Genomic DNA, 18,241 nt, shown 5'->3' on the forward strand with positions numbered 1-18,241 from the left:
AAACAGGCTGGGCTCCTAGCCCCATGTGTGAGTCCTTATAAGGGGAGAAGACACAGATACACACAGAGGAGAGGCCACGTGATGACGGAGGCAGACACTGGGGTGATGTCTCTATGAGCCAAGGAATGCCAAGCGCTGCTGGCAACCATCCAGAGCTAGAAGACTGGACGAAGGTGGTCAAAAGGTCCAAATTTCCGATGATCAGATAACTAACTACTGGGGATGCAATGTACAAAATGATGACTGTAATTAACACTGCTGTATGGCACACAGGGAAGTTAGGAGAACTCCTAAGAGCTCTCTCATCACAAGGAGAAAGTTCTTCTTCTTTTTCATTTCCTTTTCTTGTTTCTGTAGAGATGAGGGATGTTAGCTCACCCACTGTGATCATCATTTCACAATATGAGCAATTCAAAGTACCATGCTGTATGCCTTAAACATACACAGTGATGCACATCAATTATTTCTCAATAAAACTGGAAAAAGGAAAAAGGAAGCTAGAGGCGGCAAGGTGGGAGGCTATTCAGAGTCTCAGAGGGGGTGCGGTCCTGCTGACACCTTGGTTCAGACTTCCCGCCTCTGGAATTATGAGAGAATAAACTCCTGTGGATTTACACTACCCAGTTTGGGCTACTTTGTTATGGAAGCTCTAGGAAACAATACAATAATGCTGCCTGATATTGATTTGTTTCCAAGAGAGGTGGACTCTGGATTTGGGTCTGGTCTCTCACATTTATAGGTAACTGAATACAATTTTTAAATTATTTAAAAATACAATAGGCATGGGAGCCAAAGACGTCAGTAAACACGGCCCAAGGGCCACCCTCTTGCTCCCTTTGACTTGACAAAGACTGATTGTCCTACAAGCCACAAGCCTACCCTGTGCTGCTCTGTGCCCCGTCCAGACTCCTCCGCTTGCCAGCTCTGTGCACCTGTGTTCCTTCTTCTGCTTCCATCCTCATCCCCCAGACCACCTCCCGATTCATCCCATCCCCCGCTCCTGACTCTGAGGCCCTGTGAGCCTCAGCCCATCTCGTCTGTACCGGGCCCACCAGTGAACAACAGGCTGCTTCACGCCAAACCAAACCAGAGGAGAACAGGTAAGTTTCTCATGTGTGCTCATTGCTCAGTCATGCCCAACTCTTTGTGACCCGGTGGACTGCAGCCCGCCAGGTTCCTCTGTCCATAGGATTCTCCAGGCAAGAGCGAGAGAGTAGATTGCCATTTCCTCCTCCAGGGGATCTTCCCAACCCAGGGACTGAATCCTGTCTCCTGCACTGGCAGGCAGGCCACCTGGGAAGCATCCATAAGTTGCTCCTCCCCGCCCCAATTCATCATCTGGTCCGGCGGGGGGTGGGGGGGGTGCGGGGCAGGTGTGTGGTCTGTGTCCCCCCCCACCAGGCAAGGAGACAGAAGTGGGGGGAGGGGGGCCAAGGCTCAAGCTGGGCTGGAACCTTCCCTCCCATATTTCCTAGACGGGAGCACTGGGAGTAACCAGTAACCCCGCTATCCCAGGAACCACCACACCAAGCAGAGATCTCAGCCCCCAGGGTGACCAGGGAGGAGCTCCAGGGCAAGCAGGAGGCAGGCTGCTGTCACCATGCCCTTGAAGGTCTCCAGGCTTATGACGTGAAAGGCCCCTAGGAGCAAGACTCCAAGCTTTTTTGAAAAAAGGTTCACCCCAAAGGTTTTAGAAGCAAGGCCCACTTGGAGGAGGGGTTGGGGGAGTGGGGAGGGGAGGGTGGAGAGTGGGGACCCTGAGGAGGAAGAGATTTGAGTCCAGCAGCTCTGCAGGGGAGACAGGGCAGGAGGCGGCGGACTGTGGGTGGTACCCACAGCCCGGGAGGAGTGAGGCTGGGTCCAGGTGGACCGACCGGGAGAAGGAAGCCCCTGTGCTGTCCTGTGTGTGGATACCCTCAGGCCCCAGGGGTGGTGGCGTGTCCTTCACTGGCTGTAGCGATTGCCGCACAGTGGCCTGGAACGGGCCGGCTCCCAGGGCCACGGTGGTCCAGTAAGAAGAGTCATGGTCCCTGCTCCCGACTCCGGCCTGGGCCCCTGGACGCAAGGCCCTTCCTGTATCCCTCTGGGGTGTTCCCTGCATGCTGGGGTGTGTGCTGGAGACCTGACAGGGGTTCTCCATGGAAAGGATGGAGGGCAGGGCCACTCCCCTCAGGCTCCCCCAAGGAGGGGAGCCCTCCTCTAAGCGAGACGCTGTCCCGCTTAGACTGGACTGGGCTTATGCAGTCCTCAGGATCAGCACCCCCTCCGCTGCAGGGGGACTTTCAGAGCTGGCGGAACTCCTGACTAGTTCTGTGAGACAGCATGTTCTCTTCTCAAGTGTAAGGAATTAGAAAGCACTTCTTAAAGGCTAGATGGCAGCTTCTGCGTCCCCTGGGGCTCATCCCGTGAGCATGGGGACGAGTGTGACCAGGTCCCCATGGAGGACAAGAGGGACGCTCCGAGGACGCGCCCTCGACACCGCTGTGCGGAGCCGCCCAGGCTGAGGAGGAGATGGCGGACTGGCCGCCGGAGGTGGAAACAGGGGACCTGAAGGGAAGCTCCTCGCAAGAAAGCTCCTCTCGTGGAACTCTAACATCAAGAGGTGCGTCCACCTTCCACCTGGCCTTCCTGCAGGCTCTCCTTCCCTCCCAGAGGAGGGGAGTCCCGTGGGGGATACAGGATGGCACCTGTACTTCAGAGCCGGGAGGGGGAGCCGCGGGGAGGGGACAGGGACCGTGATGCGTGGCTTAGGAGCGTGTGTGGCTAGGACACGGGGCAGGAACTCTGCTAGAACCCAAACATGACCCTCTCTGCACTGCAGCCTGACACACCGCTCAGGGTAGAGTCTAACGAGGACATCTTACTGGTCACAAAGTGCTGGGGTAAACTCTTGCTCCCTTTGCGCCCATCCCCAAGAGGGGGGTGGTTTACGGTCCTACTTCCCAGGTGAAGAGACTGGGGACTAGAGAAATCACTCACTGGTGTGAGTGGGCGGGAGAGGTCCCATTCTGCCACAGTGACACTGGGAAATCACCCAGGGAAAGAACACAGAATCACACGCTGGGTGCGTGAGTCACCCTTCCAGAAAGTGGGGTTTCAGCAGCTAAGAGCAGGGGGAGCTTGGGAAGCTTGAGTGCCTGGAGGGATGGTGGGGTTGCTGTCGGAGGGGAGCGGGGTGGCCTTGCGGGGTGGGGATGGGTGTCTTCAAAGAGGTTTTCTCTTCCATGCCAGCCAGAAAATGCAGTGAGAATTTCAACAGAGAGGGGCTTCTGACCACATTTATGCCCGTTTCCCTGGTGGCTCAGATGACAGAGGATCTGCCTATAATGCAGGAGACCTGGTTTCCATCCCTGGGTCAGGAAGATCCCCTGGAGGAGGAAATGGCAACCCACTCCAGTATTCTTGCCTGGAGAATCCCATGGGCAGAGGAGCCTGGTGGGCTACAGTCCATGGGGTCACAAAGAGTTGGACACGACTGAGCAACCAACAGTTTCACTCACTTTCACCAGTGAGGGAAAACTACCTAATGGAAGGAAGGGGGAAGCGGGTAAGAATGACATTCCAAACATTTTTTCCCCTTTTCTGAATATTGGCGTCACCATTCATAAAGAGGAAAATGGGGCGATACTGACACAATCCTCCATTACCATGAAACAGACCGATTTATTTCCTCAATCGTGAGATAAACTGCCAAGCTCAGGCTCCCAGGAGAGGCCGGTGTCTGAACGGCCAGCGGCTCTGGGCCAGGTCAAGGTGCGGCAGACGAGTCCCACCTTCCAGCCTGGTTGGAGGAAACGGAATAGGACTCAAACCCAAATGCACAGCAATAGCACCATGTGGTGAGCGCTGAGTCAAGTGCCCGTAAGCCCAGAGCAGGGGGAGCTCAGAGGGGGGGCTGGAGGGGCGGGGAGGTCCCGCAGAAACACTGGGAAGGGCTCGACTCGAGAAGGAACTGGATTTGCCCCCAGTTGAGGCGGCTTTCGAAGGGGCCCTGACCAGACAGGGCTGTGGAGACATAACCAAGAAGCCCCGACAGGCTCCCTGTTCTACTCTTCTGGGAAGGCGCTCCTGCCCTCCCCCGGCCCTCAAGGACTTTGTTAGCGCTGCCACCACCTCAGGGACTGAACAATGCCCTCGCGTCTCCCGGGGCTGCAGCCAGGCCCAGTGAATAGGCCCAGTGAGTGAACAGAGGCGACGCCTGGCAGCCACACCAGACACCAGGGAGCCACGAGCTGGTGACTTCACAGGGCTGGGCCATGCTGGCCTGAGCTGCGCCTGGAGAGGAGGGGAGAGAGGAGAACAGCGGGGCCGCTGGAAGGCAGTGAACAAGAGCAGCAAAAGGGTGCAGAGGAGAGCCCTGGGTTTCAGGAGCCTTGAGTTCTAGGCCTAGTTTCACCACTAGCCACCCCCCTGCTTGGTTAAAAAAAAAAAAAAAAAAAGCCAGGTCAACCAGATGGCTGTGTGGTGTGCACCTTCCCCCACCCTCCCCACCCCCGACATGTGGTGTCCCCTCACCAGGGCAGCACCAACCTTCTTCATGCGTATGGTATGAAACAGCCAGAAACATATAATACCAAATAAATTCACTTTCTTCCTGATCTGATATATCCTTGCTGACCATCGTCTCAAGAGCCTGGAGTGAGAAGCACAAATTTTCGATTTACCCTGCATGGCGGTTTGCTAACATGTGGCCTTTAAAATAACTAACAACTCATCACAGAGATGAGGAACAACAAAGTTAGTTCTTCCTCACATTAAAAAAAAAAAGTTTGTTCAGTTATCACAGTGCCACTTCCATGTATTTACTTGTTGGTGGGGCTGGGTTTTCGTTCCTGTGTGTGTTTCTCTAGTTGTGGCAACCAGGACTACTCTGTTCCACGGCATGGGCTTCCCGTTGCGGTGGCTTCTCGAGTTGCAGCTCGTGGGCTTAACTAGAACATGGGGATCTTCCTGGACTAGGGATCGAACCCATGTGCCTAGCACTGGCGGGCAGATTCTTTACCATTGGCCCACCAGGGAAGTCCATTGGTTCCTGACTTAGGACGGGTGGTGGATGCTGATGAGGGTCATGGGGGGATGGTGACATGGACAGTGTGTGTCAAACCAGTAGCCCCGGCCGGGGAGATGCAGGGACCCCTGTGGCTAAGCAGCCAGGCCACGGATAAGGACATCAGAGGGGACAGAAGGCCCAGGGTGACAGAAAGAAGACAAGCAAGCTGAGCACACGCCGGGGTCCGGTCTCCCCTGTGGGGAGTGGTCCTCACGTACAGGGCACACATGTCCATCAGGGTGCTCCCCGCACCCAGGGCTGACGTCCATGAGACACCAGAAGCAGAAGAGGAGCCACAGAAGCACAGCCAGTTCCCTGGAGCTTGTCCGCAGGTCCTGTTCTAGGCCTCACCAGCCTCCATCCGAGCATCTACCACTCAGGCACAGAGAGGATGTGGCAGGGATGGAGGGGAGGGGCCGCCCTGAGCCAGGTCCTGCCGGGAGGCAAGCTTGCAGCACTCCAGACAAGCAGTCACGGTCCAGGTAGAGGCACCGAGGCCCGCGGATGGGTACCTGTCCTGCTTCTGCAAATCCTTGGATCACAGGCCTCCACTCTGGCCGTCCAGGATGGCCAGTGCCCACCCAGTGCCTGATGGGGTGAAATATAGCCCAGACACGTCAATTGACTTGACAGGGCAGGAGAGCTACAGGGGTGAGGGGATACCCCGAGGTGGGGACTCTGGAAGGAAAGGCAATCTCACCTCTCTCGTCCCTGCGGGGTCTCCCAGGGTAACCCACGGGAGCCTGGAAACACAAAGGTATGTGAGCTCCGTGTCAAAACAGGAAGCTGGGTCATCGGGAAACCTGGGCCCAAACTTGAGACCCCAGTGCATTCTGGGCACAGGCCATCCTGAGGTCTGAGTCTTGATGGGAGATTCCTCGGTCCTTCTTGACTTCAAGGAATCAGCCATGGCCCTTCCGGTGGCAGCTGGACTTTCTGGGGCTTGAACGCTCTGTGAGGGGAAACCAGACTCTGGCCTCAGTGGGCTGGGGTCTCCCTCGGTGCAGAAGCAGGTGCTGTTGGGACTTCCTTGGTGGTCCAGTGGCTAAGACTCTGTGGGACCAATGCAGGGGGCCCAGGTTCCATCCCTGGTCAGAGAACTAGATCCCACACGTTGCAACTAAAGTTCGCACACCACAACTAGAGATCCTGCCTGTCGCAACAGAGGACGGACGATCCTGTGTGTCGTAACTAAGGCTCAAAGATATGGTGCAGCAGCCAAATAAACACATATTTAAAAAAAGGAGAAGCTGGTGCTTCTCTTTGCTCAGGAGGATGGATTGGGCAGCCCTGCCCCTTGCCCAGCATGCATGTGGTCCTGGTGTGTCCCAGCCTGGCAGTGATCTGTTCTCAGGCTCTAGGCAGAATACCCGTGAAGGTATTCATAATACCCATAACTTTCTCACTGAACTCTGGATACCTTTCTGCCTCCCTTTCCCATGGGAAGACTTTTCTTAAAACCCTTGGTCTGAGGAGTCCTCGGTCTCCATCCCCAGAGTTTGACCTAACACCCTGGGGCAAGGCGTCTCAGTCACCTGGCCAGTTGAGATGGTTTCAGCCCACAGTTCTCAAACCCGACTGAGCAGGATCACCCAGCAGCTTGGAGAATACCCCATCCCAGAGCCTAAAGAGTCCATTGAGTGGGTCCGAGATGAAGACTGTGTGTTTAGCTGCTCAGTCGTGTCCGACTCTCTGCAACCCCGTGGCCTGTAACCCCCCAGGTTCCTTTGTCCGTGGGATTCTCCAGGCAAGAAAACTGGAGTGGGTTGCCATTCCCTTCTCCAGGGGATCTTCCTGACCCAGGGATTGAACCTAAGTCTCCTTCACTGGGAGGCGTGTTCTTTACCGTGGTCCAAGGTGGAGCTTGGGAACCTGCATTTCTGAAGTTCCTCAGGTGATTCAGGTGGCTAGACAAGTTTTGAACCATTCATTCAAACCAGTTTCCTCATTTTACCGATAAGAGACTTCTAACGTAACTCTGAACTGAACTGAACTGAACGTAACTCTAGTTCTCATTCTTGGCAGCAGGCTCAGCCCTCTCTCTCACAGCCCCCTTCCTTGACAGCAAACTCTCTTCCTCCTGAATTCCAGGCTCCCTGCCTGACCTCTGATGGAAATTACTCCTCCTGCAGCCAGAGTTTCTGGACTCTTTTCCCTGGTGGCTCAGATGGTAAAGACTCTGCCTGCAATGCAGAAGACGCGGCTTCGATCCCTGGGTATGCAAGATCCCCAGGAGAATCCCACGGACAGAGGAGCCTGGCAGACTACAGTCTGTGGGATCACAAAGAGTCAGACATGACTGAGTGACTAACACACTCTCTCTAGAAATGGGCCTGGATAACTTTATACCTGATGGCTTTGGCTCTGGCCCTGCTTGAGCTTCCCCTCAATTCATGTATTAATTTGGAATAAGGTTTGGGGCTGCAAGTTTTGCTTATAGATGCAAAGAGCCTGTTTTATAATCTTTTATAACAGAAACTATTCAAAGTCTGTTGGAGACCCAAGTCGTTCTGGAGTCAGTTTATCATTTTTGATGATAAAGCAGTAGGTGAAAAATTCTTTCAGAAAACCAACTTTTTCAGGACATTTTCTAAGGTTCTTATTCTCCGAGAAGAAACGCAGGAAAAGCTGCAGTTTCACAGGGGCTTGTACACCCGGCAGGATTCTGGACCTGGTTATTGAGTGGTTGGCTCTAGCATGTTGACTTTGGCGTGGGTGAAACGGCAAAACAAAACAGAAACAGCGGGGCAGGGGGCAGGGGAGGCCGTGGGCACTCACAGAGGTGATTCTGGCTTGGCCCCTGCAGGGTGATCTGACCTCTGGCATCTGTCTGCCTTTAGAGGAGCTGTGTCCTCTTCAAGCTCTTCTGGAGGCCTGTGTTCTGCTTCATGGTCCCCAAGTGTAACCCCAGTGACTTCACTATAAGATAAGAGTCTACGTGCCTTTTGATGCTGAAGCTCAAAGACAATTCTCCCAGAAGGGAGGTGAAAAAAAAAACCCAAAAAACCCTCAGCTGCTTTGTAAGAGGGAGACATTCTAGGGCCTCCCTGGTGGCTCGGTGGTAAAGAATCTGCCTGCCAGTGCAGGAGACACAGCTTCCATCCCTGGTGTGGGAAGATCCCACGTGCCGGGCAGCAACGAAGTCTGTCAGCTACAGCTACTGGGCCTCAGCTCTAGAGCCTGGGAGCTGCAACTTCTGAAGCCCGACCACCCTAGAGCCAGCGCTCTGCGACAAGAGATGCCACCGAGATGAGAAGCCCACATTCTGCAACTAGAGAGCAGCCCTCAGTTCAGTTCAGTTCAGTTCAGTCACTCAGTTGTGTCCGACTCTTTGCGACCCCATGAATCACAGCACGCCAGGCCTCCCTGTCCATCACCAACTCCCGGAGTTCACTCAAACTCATGTCCATCGAGTCGGTGATGCCATCCAGCCATCTCATTCTCTGTCATCCCCGTCTCCTCCCACCCCCAATCCCTCCCAGCATCAGATTCTTTTCCAGTGAGTCAACTCGTTGCATGAGGTGGCCAAAGTATTGCAATTTCAGCTTCAGCATCAGTCCTTCCAATGAACACCCAGGATTGATCTCCTTTAGAATGGACTGGTTGGATCTCCTTGCAGTACAAGGGACTCTCAAGAGTCTTCTCCAACACCACAGTTCAAAAGCATCGATTCTTCGGCGATCAGCTTTCTTCACAGTCCAACTCTCACATCCATACATGACCACGGGAAAAACCATAGCCTTGACTAGGCGGACCTTGGTTGGCAAAGTAATGTCTCTGTTTTTTAATATGCTGTCTAGGTTGGTCATAACTTTCCTTCCAAGGAGTAAGCGTCTTTTAATTTCCTGGTTGCAATCAGCATCTGCAGTGATTTTGGAGCCCCCAAAAATAAAGTCTGCCACTGTTTCCACTGTTTCCCCATCTACTTCCCATGAAGTGATGGGACCAGATGCCATGATCTTAGTTTTCTGAATGTTGAGCTTCAAGCCAACCTTTTCACTCTCCTCTTTCACTTTCATCAAGAGGCTTTTGAGTTCCTCTTCACTTTCTGCCATAAGGGTGTTGTCATCTGCATATCTGAGGTTATTGATATTTCTCCCGGCAATCTTGATTCCAGCTTGTGCTTCTTCCAGCCCAGCGTTCCTCATGATGTACTCTGCATATAAGTTAAATAAGCAGGGTGACAATATACAACCTTGACGTATTCCTTTTCCTATTTGGAACCAGTCTGTTGTTCCATGTCCAGTTCTGACTGTTGCTTCCTGACCTGCATACAGGTTTCTCAAGAGGCAGGTCAGGTGGTCTGGTATTCCCATCTCTTTCAGAATGTTCCACAGTTTATTGTGATCGACACAGTCAAAGGCTTTGGCATAGTCAATGAAGCAGAAATAGATGTTTTTCTGGAACTCTTTTGCTTTCTCCATGATCCAACGGATGTTGGCAATTTGATCTCTGGTGCCTCTGCCTTTTCTAAAACCTGCTTGAACATCTGGAAGTTCACGGTTCACATATTGCTGAAGCCTGGCTTGGAGAATTTTGAGAATGACTTTACTAGCGTGTGAGATGAGTGCAATTGTGCGGTAGTTTGAGCATTCTTTGGCATTCCCTTTCTTTGGGATTGGAATGAAGACTGACCTTTTCCAGTCCTGTGGCCACTGCTGAGTTTTCAAGAGTAGCCCTAGGTCTCTGCAACTAGAGAAAGCTTGTACAGCAACGAAGATCCAGCATGGCCAAAATAAATACATACTAGTAAAAAAAAGAGGCAGAGATTCTACAGCAATCCAGTTTCCATATATGACAGTTTCTGAAAACCAGTTTACTGAGGATTTGACAACATAGGAGAAAGGTTAAATAGCTACCCCAGTGCCCTCTGATGACGATCTTTGTGGGATCACAAAAGCAGCTGGCATCCTCCGGTACCACACAGATGAATTCTGCTGAACGTGACAGGAGGAATCGGAGCCGGGGGGACATGGCCGTGGTGACCTGAGTGCACACATGTGCCATGACCTCCTTTTACAGTGGAGGAGAGGCAGGCCCTGAGAGGTGATGGGGAGGCCCGTGGGCCAGGGCTGGGACACAAGCTGGGCCAGGCATGTCATTGACAGGGGTCTTCAGACTCCCAGAGGGCACCTTCCCTGAGCTGTGAGAGGTTCAGGCTGCCACTCACCAGCATGTGTCTGGGGAGGGGCCCGTCTGTGTGGGTGAGAAGAAGGAGCACGTGGTCCCATGGGGGGCCTGGAGGTGCATGGACTCAGAGGTGAGAGGGTGGGGTACGGGGGTAACCCCTGCCACCCCACACGCCCCCACAGGCTGCACAGGCTGGAGGGCAGAGTGCATGGCCCTGACTCGGGTTTGGGAGAGGAAGAAGAGGAGGGTTGGCCTGGTGACTGTCACCTCCTGAGAGGAAGCAAGGGAAGGACACTAACTCGGTAGAAGGCCATGGGGTTTCACACTCGCCGGCTGGTGCCAAGGTACCCGGGGGTGGGGCAAGGCTTTGTGACACTGGTCACAGGTGGGGCCAGAATATTTCCGGGCAGGAGCCTTCCTAGGGCCCCATCCTGCTCAGCTGTGCCCTTAGGTCAGGACCAGATTTCTAGGTCGGTTCAGACAAGGCTTTGTAGCCTTGACCTCGCAGAGTTGCCTGTGGATCATAGCCTCGTCCAGTCAGATTGTCCTGGCAAAGCCAGCCTGCCTGGTACTGGCAGACCTGGCTGTGATGGAAATTGGTGGATCTGGTACGAGGGCACACTTGGCATTGGCCCTGTGAACTGGGATGACCCTATTGTACAGGGAGGGGCAAGACCTCCCGCCCCACCCCGGAAATAGCCTCTCCAAGAGAGGTCTCCACCAGCAGAGCCTCTGCCTGCAGGCACCCCCCACCCTGCGCTGACCAGGGACCCCAAGCCGGGCCTCCCCTCTCTGCGCCTGGGACACCAACCCCCAAGGCCTTTCCCTGCCCTGCCTCCAGCCCCTCCTTGGAATTCCTGATTGTCCATCATCCATCACCTGTTTATTATTCCAGCTAATGGGGAAACCTGCCACTCGGAAGCTCCCAGGGCAGACTCTATAAAATCTGAAATTGTCCCTTGAGTTATTCCTGCACCTTCTGCAATTTGTCTGTAGGAACCACCGAGAACCCTTGATGCCAGCACCACCCGCTCCGGCGTGGACTATAGGAGCCCAGAGCTCGTGGAGTGTGGCCCCTCGTGCTGCGCTTGGCTGCCCAATTTTGGGTGGATTCTGGGCTGTTTTAGCCAGAATCTGATCCCCTCTTCCACACGCTGGACTCAGTATGGAGCGGGCTGCGGGGTCTCGGAAGGGCGCCAAGCCCCATCCCGTCCCCAAGGTGACTGTGGTCGTATCCAGATGTGCAGCCCTTGATGCACCCGGAGCACACCGGCCTGCCAGGCTGTTGGGTGGCCAGTGGGCCCGGGAGCAGTTCACAAACCACATCTCTGAAACCCTCGCCCAGCACAGCAGGCAGAGGAGGCGGGGGCCTGGCCCGGAGTGGGTTAGTAGGGGGGTGTGGCGCCCGCTCTGGCCTCCCTCTGCTGGGCGCCTGGCAGGCCAGGTGGCTGCTGGCCAGTGGGGGCATCCCCTCCCCTCCCCAGGGTGCTGGCAGCGGCCGCGGCCACAGGACTCCAAGCAGCGTTCTCCTGTGACTCTGTTGACTCAACACATCACGTGACACTGCCCGCTGGGCCGTCGGGGTGCGAGGTGCCGCTCAGGCTGGCCGGCGGGCGTGCCAGGCCACGGTGGCCTCGGGCCGGGCGGGCACCCAGGCTGAGCCTCTGCCACCCGCGCTGTGTCTATGGAGCTGGTCTGAGCTCCCTGCCCTCCTCATGCACCCCCTGGAGCAAGGGGCGGAGAGCATCCCACTCCCCTCCCGCCCAGGGATTAACTAAGGGGGCGGGGGGCTCGCCACGGAGGAGGAAGAGACGAGCTGCTGCCAGAAGGAAACCAGGCATCTCAGATGGAAACCACGTCCTGCATCCTTCTAAAGACAACCCAGGGGAGTCCCTGCGGGTACAGTGGCTAAGACTCTGAGCTCCCAATGCAAGGGCCCCGGGTTCGACCCCTGGATGGGGAATGGGATCCCACATGTCGCCACTAAGGCCTGGTGCGGCCAAATAAATACGTAAAAACACAGATAGAGAAAGACAGCCCAGAGCCTCAGACAACAGCAGCACAGAACAGCTCTGGGAGTTCAGGTTCAGAACAAGATCGCAGCATCACTCCTCAATTTCCTCTGCGCTTTCAGAAGACAGGGAACAACCCCGCCAGAGCCAGCTGGGAGAGGGGCCGCCTTTTCCGGGCAGCCTAGCATTCTTCACCTTCTGCGTCTGACCTACGATACCCGCCGCTGTCAGAGCTTGTTTTACAGACGGGGAGAGGGCAGCCCTGTATGCAGGGCCCCCTACCGAGTTCAGCCAGACCCTGGGGGGCTCGCGGCTCCCCCCTTCCACACGCTGGACCTGCCCCATCAATCTCTTTGATGTCCCAGGCTCCCCTTTCCCCGCGCTGTTTTCACCTGAGAGATGCCACCCCTGCCCGTTGAGGCCACCCCGCTGCAGGCTGGGGGACCACAATTCTGACACACGCGACAAGGAGGAGGCCACGGAGAGTAGAGGGCTCCCGCATTGCAGGCGGGTTCTTTACCAACTGAGCCACCAGGGAAGCCCAAGAAGACTGGAGTGGGCAGCCTATCCCTTCTCCAGGGGATCTTCCCGACCCAGGAATTGAACCGGGGTCTCCTGTATTGCAGGGGGATTCTTTACCAACTGAGCTATGAGGGAAGCCCTGCATACAGTTACAGGATTCTGCAGTTACGTCTTTACAGATTCCATCTCCTCCACTAAGTGGGAGTGGTAGTGAGTCTTATATGTCGCCTAGCCCCCAGCACACAGGGTACCCGGCACATAGTCCCTCCTCAATAAATACTCACAGGACTCGTGTGTCACCCCTGCCTTGTTCAACAAAATGCTCAACGAGCACAGTCCATGTAAGAACAAATGAATTCACTGGATTCATCTAAATTTAAAAATTAGGCTTCTACGAAGATACTGTTAAGACTCAGAGAATGAACTTATGCTGCCAGGGGATGGATGAGGGTGAGGGATAGTTAGGAAGTCTGGGATGGACGTGTACACACTGCTGTGTTTAATATGGGGAACCAGCAAGGACCTACTGTACAGCACAGGGAACTCTGCTCAGTGTTATGTGGCAGCCTGGATGGGAGGGAAGTTTGGGGGAGAATGGATATACGTATTATGGCTGAATCCCTTTGCTGTCCACCTAAAACAATTACAACACTGTTAATCAGCTATGCTTAGTCACTTCAGTCGTGTCCGACTCTTTGTGACCCCATGAACTGTAGCCCGCCAGGCTCTTCTGTCCATGGGATTTCCCAGGCAAGAATACTGGAGTGGATCGCCATTTCCTCCTCCAGGGGATCTTCCTGACCCAGGAATCGAACCCGCATCTCCTGTGTCTCCTGCACTGCAGGCAGGTTCTTTACCACTTGAGCCATTGGGGGAACCTCTCTTTATGGATGGTGGTGATTAATTGTATACGTTTGACAAAACTCACAGAACTGTACACTAAAAAGGGTGAATTTTTCTGTATGTAAACTCCAAGTCAACAAACCTGACAGTTCACAAAAGTGCTCTAACGTGAATTGAGCGTGACTCAGTGGTAAAGAACCTGTCGACCAAAGCAGGAGACATGGTTCGATCCCTGAGTCAGAAAGATCCCCTGGAGAAGGAAATGGCAACTCACTCCAGTGACCTTGTCTGGAGAATCCCCTTGGACAGCCTGGCGGGCTACAGTCCATGGTGTCGCAAAGAGTCGGACATGACTGAGCGACTCAACAACAACTGTGTGGCCTGGGCTAATGGGGCCATTCCCTGTGGCACCTGCACGACACAGGTGGGCTCCAAGGGGCACCCCTAAGCATTCCCACAGAAGCACCAGCTTGGCCTGGGGCCCAAGACCTGCTCAACTAAAAACAGCAGCTGGAATCCCATCCCTCTGTCCTGAAGGTCATCTCAGGAGACAGGCTGGAGCCACCGCTGCTGAGTAGGGAAAGAGCCAGGCCTTGGCCCTGGAGCCCCCTGCACGCCAGTCCACGCCCTCCAGGTGGCTGGGAAGGCCAGGCCACGAAAGGGGAGGAAATGCCCGCAGAGCCGCTGGGAGAGGCAGGCCTCACACTCCGTGCCCCCTGGGCGGACACGAGCCTCACCCAGGGCCGTGTCGCACACCTGCAAGTCATGTCTCTTCACGGGGCTCCGGGCAGGACTGAGCTCCCAGGGAAGTCTAGGGTCAGGGCAGGAGGCCCGGGGCTCTCCTAGGACTACACAGGGGCCATGGGAGGCCCCCTCGCCAGGTGGCCACAGGCCCAGAGCCACTACTGCGGAAGTGAGAACGCGCACCTTTCCTCCCAGACCCAGGACTCTCCCGCCAGCTGCCCCCTCGCCGGCTCCGTCCACACGGACCCTCCAGGCCCACAGAGAGGCCGCGCGTCCCCACCCCGCCGGGGCTCGCCTCACTCTGTCTTCCATTTGTAGAGACTGAGGTTTTGCTTTGTTTAGAAACCTAAGTGCCAAGTGCACAAATGCTCACGGACAGCTGACAGATCCGTTAGGAGAACTTTCTGAAAAAGCTAACCTGTTGATCAGAACTTTTCTAAAAAGATCAATTTAATTGTGGTAAAATACACAACATAGAAAGTCTACCATCCGAACCCTTTTGAATCATTCAACTCGGTGGGGTTAAAACACCCACACTGTTGTACAACCCTCATCGCCACCCAGGCTCCTGAGCTTTTCATCTCCTGAAGCTGAGACTCTGTACCCGCAAGACACTGTCTCCTGCTTCCCTCCCCCGAGCCTCACCCCACTGCCCACTTTCTGGGTCTATGAATCTGTCTCCTCTGGGCCCTCATGCATGCAGGATCGTCCAGCGTTTGTTCTTTCCTGCCGGCTTCTCTCCCCACGCGTGACGCTCTCAAGGTCCCTCCTTGTCATAGCAGGTGTCAGAATTTTATTCCTTTTCAAGGCTGAATAATATTCCAGGGCGGAGAAGGAAATGGCAGTATTCTTGCCTGGAGAATCTCACGGACAGGGGAGCCTGGCGGGCTACGGCCCGAGGGATCGCAAAGAGTCAGACACGACTGAGCACACAGCACACACACAGTATTCCAGGGCATGGCCAGACCACAGACTGCTTTCTTTTAAAATTCAATCCCCGGTCTCCAGTGTTGCTATTGCCCTGCTTTCCCTCCCGGGTCTCTGACAGCCCTTTTCCATGGAGTCAGCAGCCCCCTTGGAACCAACAGCCCGGCTTCCACACACCCCTGCACGTGGGACATGAGGGCCCAGAACAGGGATTCGGGGCATGTGACGTGCACGCGGCTCCCAAAGATACCGTGGGGACGTCCCCACTGTGCCTCCCGGTCAGGATCCGTCTGTCTTATTAGCCCATGCCAGGGCCCGTCCCTTCCTCCAGGCTCTGGGTGTGTGTGTGGGGTTGGGAGGGCCGTGGTCACAGGACCCAGAACGGGTCACCAGGCTGGCAGTGGGAGGGAGGCCAGAGCGGCGTCAGACAGCCCGCGCCTCCCGCAGCCAAGTTTCCGATGTGCTATCTGGGCAGCCCTGCCAAGGGTAATGTGACATTTACATGACACCCGGGGAGGCGGCCGCGGTGACATAACCGGGAAGGGCGGGAGGGGGTGTGTCCCCTGGGCACGGAGCCCGCAGCTGGGCACAGTCCGCTGACTCCGTGTTGTGTAAATTCGAGCACTAGTCACCTGCTTCCCCCCGTGTGACGGCTCAACCTACTCCCTCCAACGTGACCGCACTCGCTCAGCCCATCCCCTCTGGGGGTCCCCTGCCTCCCTTTCCTCCCCCGTCCCCGAGAACGCCATTCCAGAAAACACCCACCAACTTCCTGGGGAGGATCAGGCAGAGGCCGGGCGTGGATCGTCTGGGAGACTCCCAGCCTTCCCCTGGGAGACTTCCATGCCTTCCCCGGCGGGCGTGGGTGACGTGGGTGGTTCTGTGGGTTAGCTCACACACGTGTTCACTGGAGTCCAGCCGGCCCCCTGTGCCGGGGGCTTCAAACATCCTGGTGGGAAACACAGTCCCTGCCCTCTTTCAACTCCTTCTACGGGAACCTCAGCATGCACTCTAGCTCTGTTGCCCACAGGGCTACTCCTGCGTAATCTGAGCCTCAGTTTATCCATCAGGGAAATTGACAGATCACACCTGAACATCTGGATGGGATGCCTCCCACCAGGGAGCACCACTCCCCATGGGCGCAGAAAAGCAAGGAATGGACCCGGGGGTAGATGAGGCCAAGGCAGATGTCAGTCCTGACAGATGGGAACATCAGAGCTACTGAAATGGCACCACACTGGACCTGTTCTCTGCCTGGCCTCCCTACCTTCTTCACACAAAGGCCCAAGGGCCCCAGAATAGAGGGGCTGGGGTGGTGCAAAGGGTCCAGGTGAACCCAAGCAGATTCCTGTCCCCGAGCCCTCATCTCTGAGATGAGCCTATGGACATCTGGACCTTGGCCTCCTCCCTGTCCCCAGGAACCCAGAGATGCAGTGTATGTCCCTATGAAAACTCACTCCAGTGCAATGACAACCAAGCTTAAATGGTCATCGGTAGAGTTTCAGTTAAAAAGCACCTTTGCTGACAAAGGTCCACACAGTCAAATCTATGGTTTTTCCAGTAGTCATGTACAAATATGAGAGTTGGACCATAAAGAAGGCTGAATGCCTAAGAATTGATGCTTTTGAACTGTGGTGCTGGAGAAGACTCTTGAGAGTCCCTTGGACTGCAAGAAGATTCAACCAGTCCATCCTAAAAGAAATCAGTCCTGAGTGTTCATTGGAAGGACTGATGTTGAAGTTGAAACTTCAATATTTTGGCCACCTGATTCGAAGAGCTGACTCATTTGAAAAGACCCTGATGCTGGGAAAGATTGAAGGCGGGAGGAGAGGGGGACGACAGAGGATGAGGTGGTTGGATGGCATCACCGACTCAATGGACATGAGTTTCAGCAAACTTTGGGAGCTGGTGAAGCCTGGTGTGCAGCAGTCCATGGGGTCACAAAGAGTCGGGCACGACTGAGTGACTGAACAGCAGCAAGAGTTCCAGTTAGAAGGAAACAATCGGCAAGCCAACAGCCTTCCCGGCAACCCTGAGCAGTACCCCTAAACGCCCTGGGGATGTTCGAGGCCACTCCTTTTCCTCTGACCTTGATCCCCTTTTCCCCCTCGGGTGGAGCTGTCCCCCCTTGATGGCTATGGTGTCAACTGTAAAAAGTTCACCCTCATGTTAGTAGGACATGCCTGAGAAGCCACATGAACGGTTGTCATGAGGGCTCAGCAGCAGTTAAGATCTCTGGGCAGAGTTCCTGCCTGGGTGCCCTCCTCCCCCACAAAGGTTGCCTTCCTCCTCTGGGCGAGGCTACTGCTGGCTGATCTCCCAACAGATGTGAGGGAGTTTGGCCTGGGTGGATACAGTCAAGGGTACAGTCTCAACCCCCTGCAAGAGGGAGGTGCTAGGGTTACCGCAGGGAGCCTGGTGCCTCTGATTCCCTAGAGTAGAAACATTCCCTAGCCAGCAGCGTTTCCTTTGCAGCCTTTACCATGAAGGAGACTGGTATAAAGAACTTTCCCCATCCTGCTGGAGATGTTTACTTTTCACTTAAGACAAGGCAAAGGGGCCTTTCAGAGTGTTCTTGCTTTGAAATAATCAATTGATGAGATGATAAGCATTTACTGGGCACTGGTTGCACAGTGTTTGCCTGGGTGCTTAGTTGCTCAGTCATGTCCGACTCTTTGCAACCCTATGGACTGTATGTAGCCCGCCAGGCTCCTCTGTCCATGGAATTCTCCAGGCAAGAATGCTGAAGTGGGTTGCCATTTCCTCATCCAGGAGATCTTCCTGACCCAGGGATTGAATCTACATCTCCTGTGTCTCTTGCACTGCAGGCAGATCCTTTACCGGCTGAGCCATCGGGGAGTGAAGTGTTTGGACAGGGATAAAAAGGTATGAACCACAGATCCTGTGCTTCATATAATGGGACAGGCTGAGGAGACAGAAATGAATGAGCCCATTAAGCACAGTGCAAGGAAATGTACGATGAAGTGTGCATAAATCCTTTTTGGGAAAACAG

The 18,241-nt window shown here is 54.9% G+C and overlaps 1 protein-coding gene across 7 annotated transcripts in view; it reads right to left on the reverse strand.

Annotated features, from left to right (window-relative positions):
- Nucleotides 1–18,241, reverse strand: part of PRKAG2 (protein kinase AMP-activated non-catalytic subunit gamma 2) — a 300,068-nt gene that overhangs the window by 105,703 nt on the left and 176,124 nt on the right. The window lies entirely within an intron of this gene.

The sequence above is a fragment of the Moschus berezovskii genome, chromosome 3 (assembly GCF_049115385.1).
Source record: "Moschus berezovskii isolate FMDL1 chromosome 3, NW_MosBer_1.0, whole genome shotgun sequence".
Taxonomy (NCBI): Eukaryota; Metazoa; Chordata; class Mammalia; order Artiodactyla; family Moschidae; genus Moschus; species Moschus berezovskii.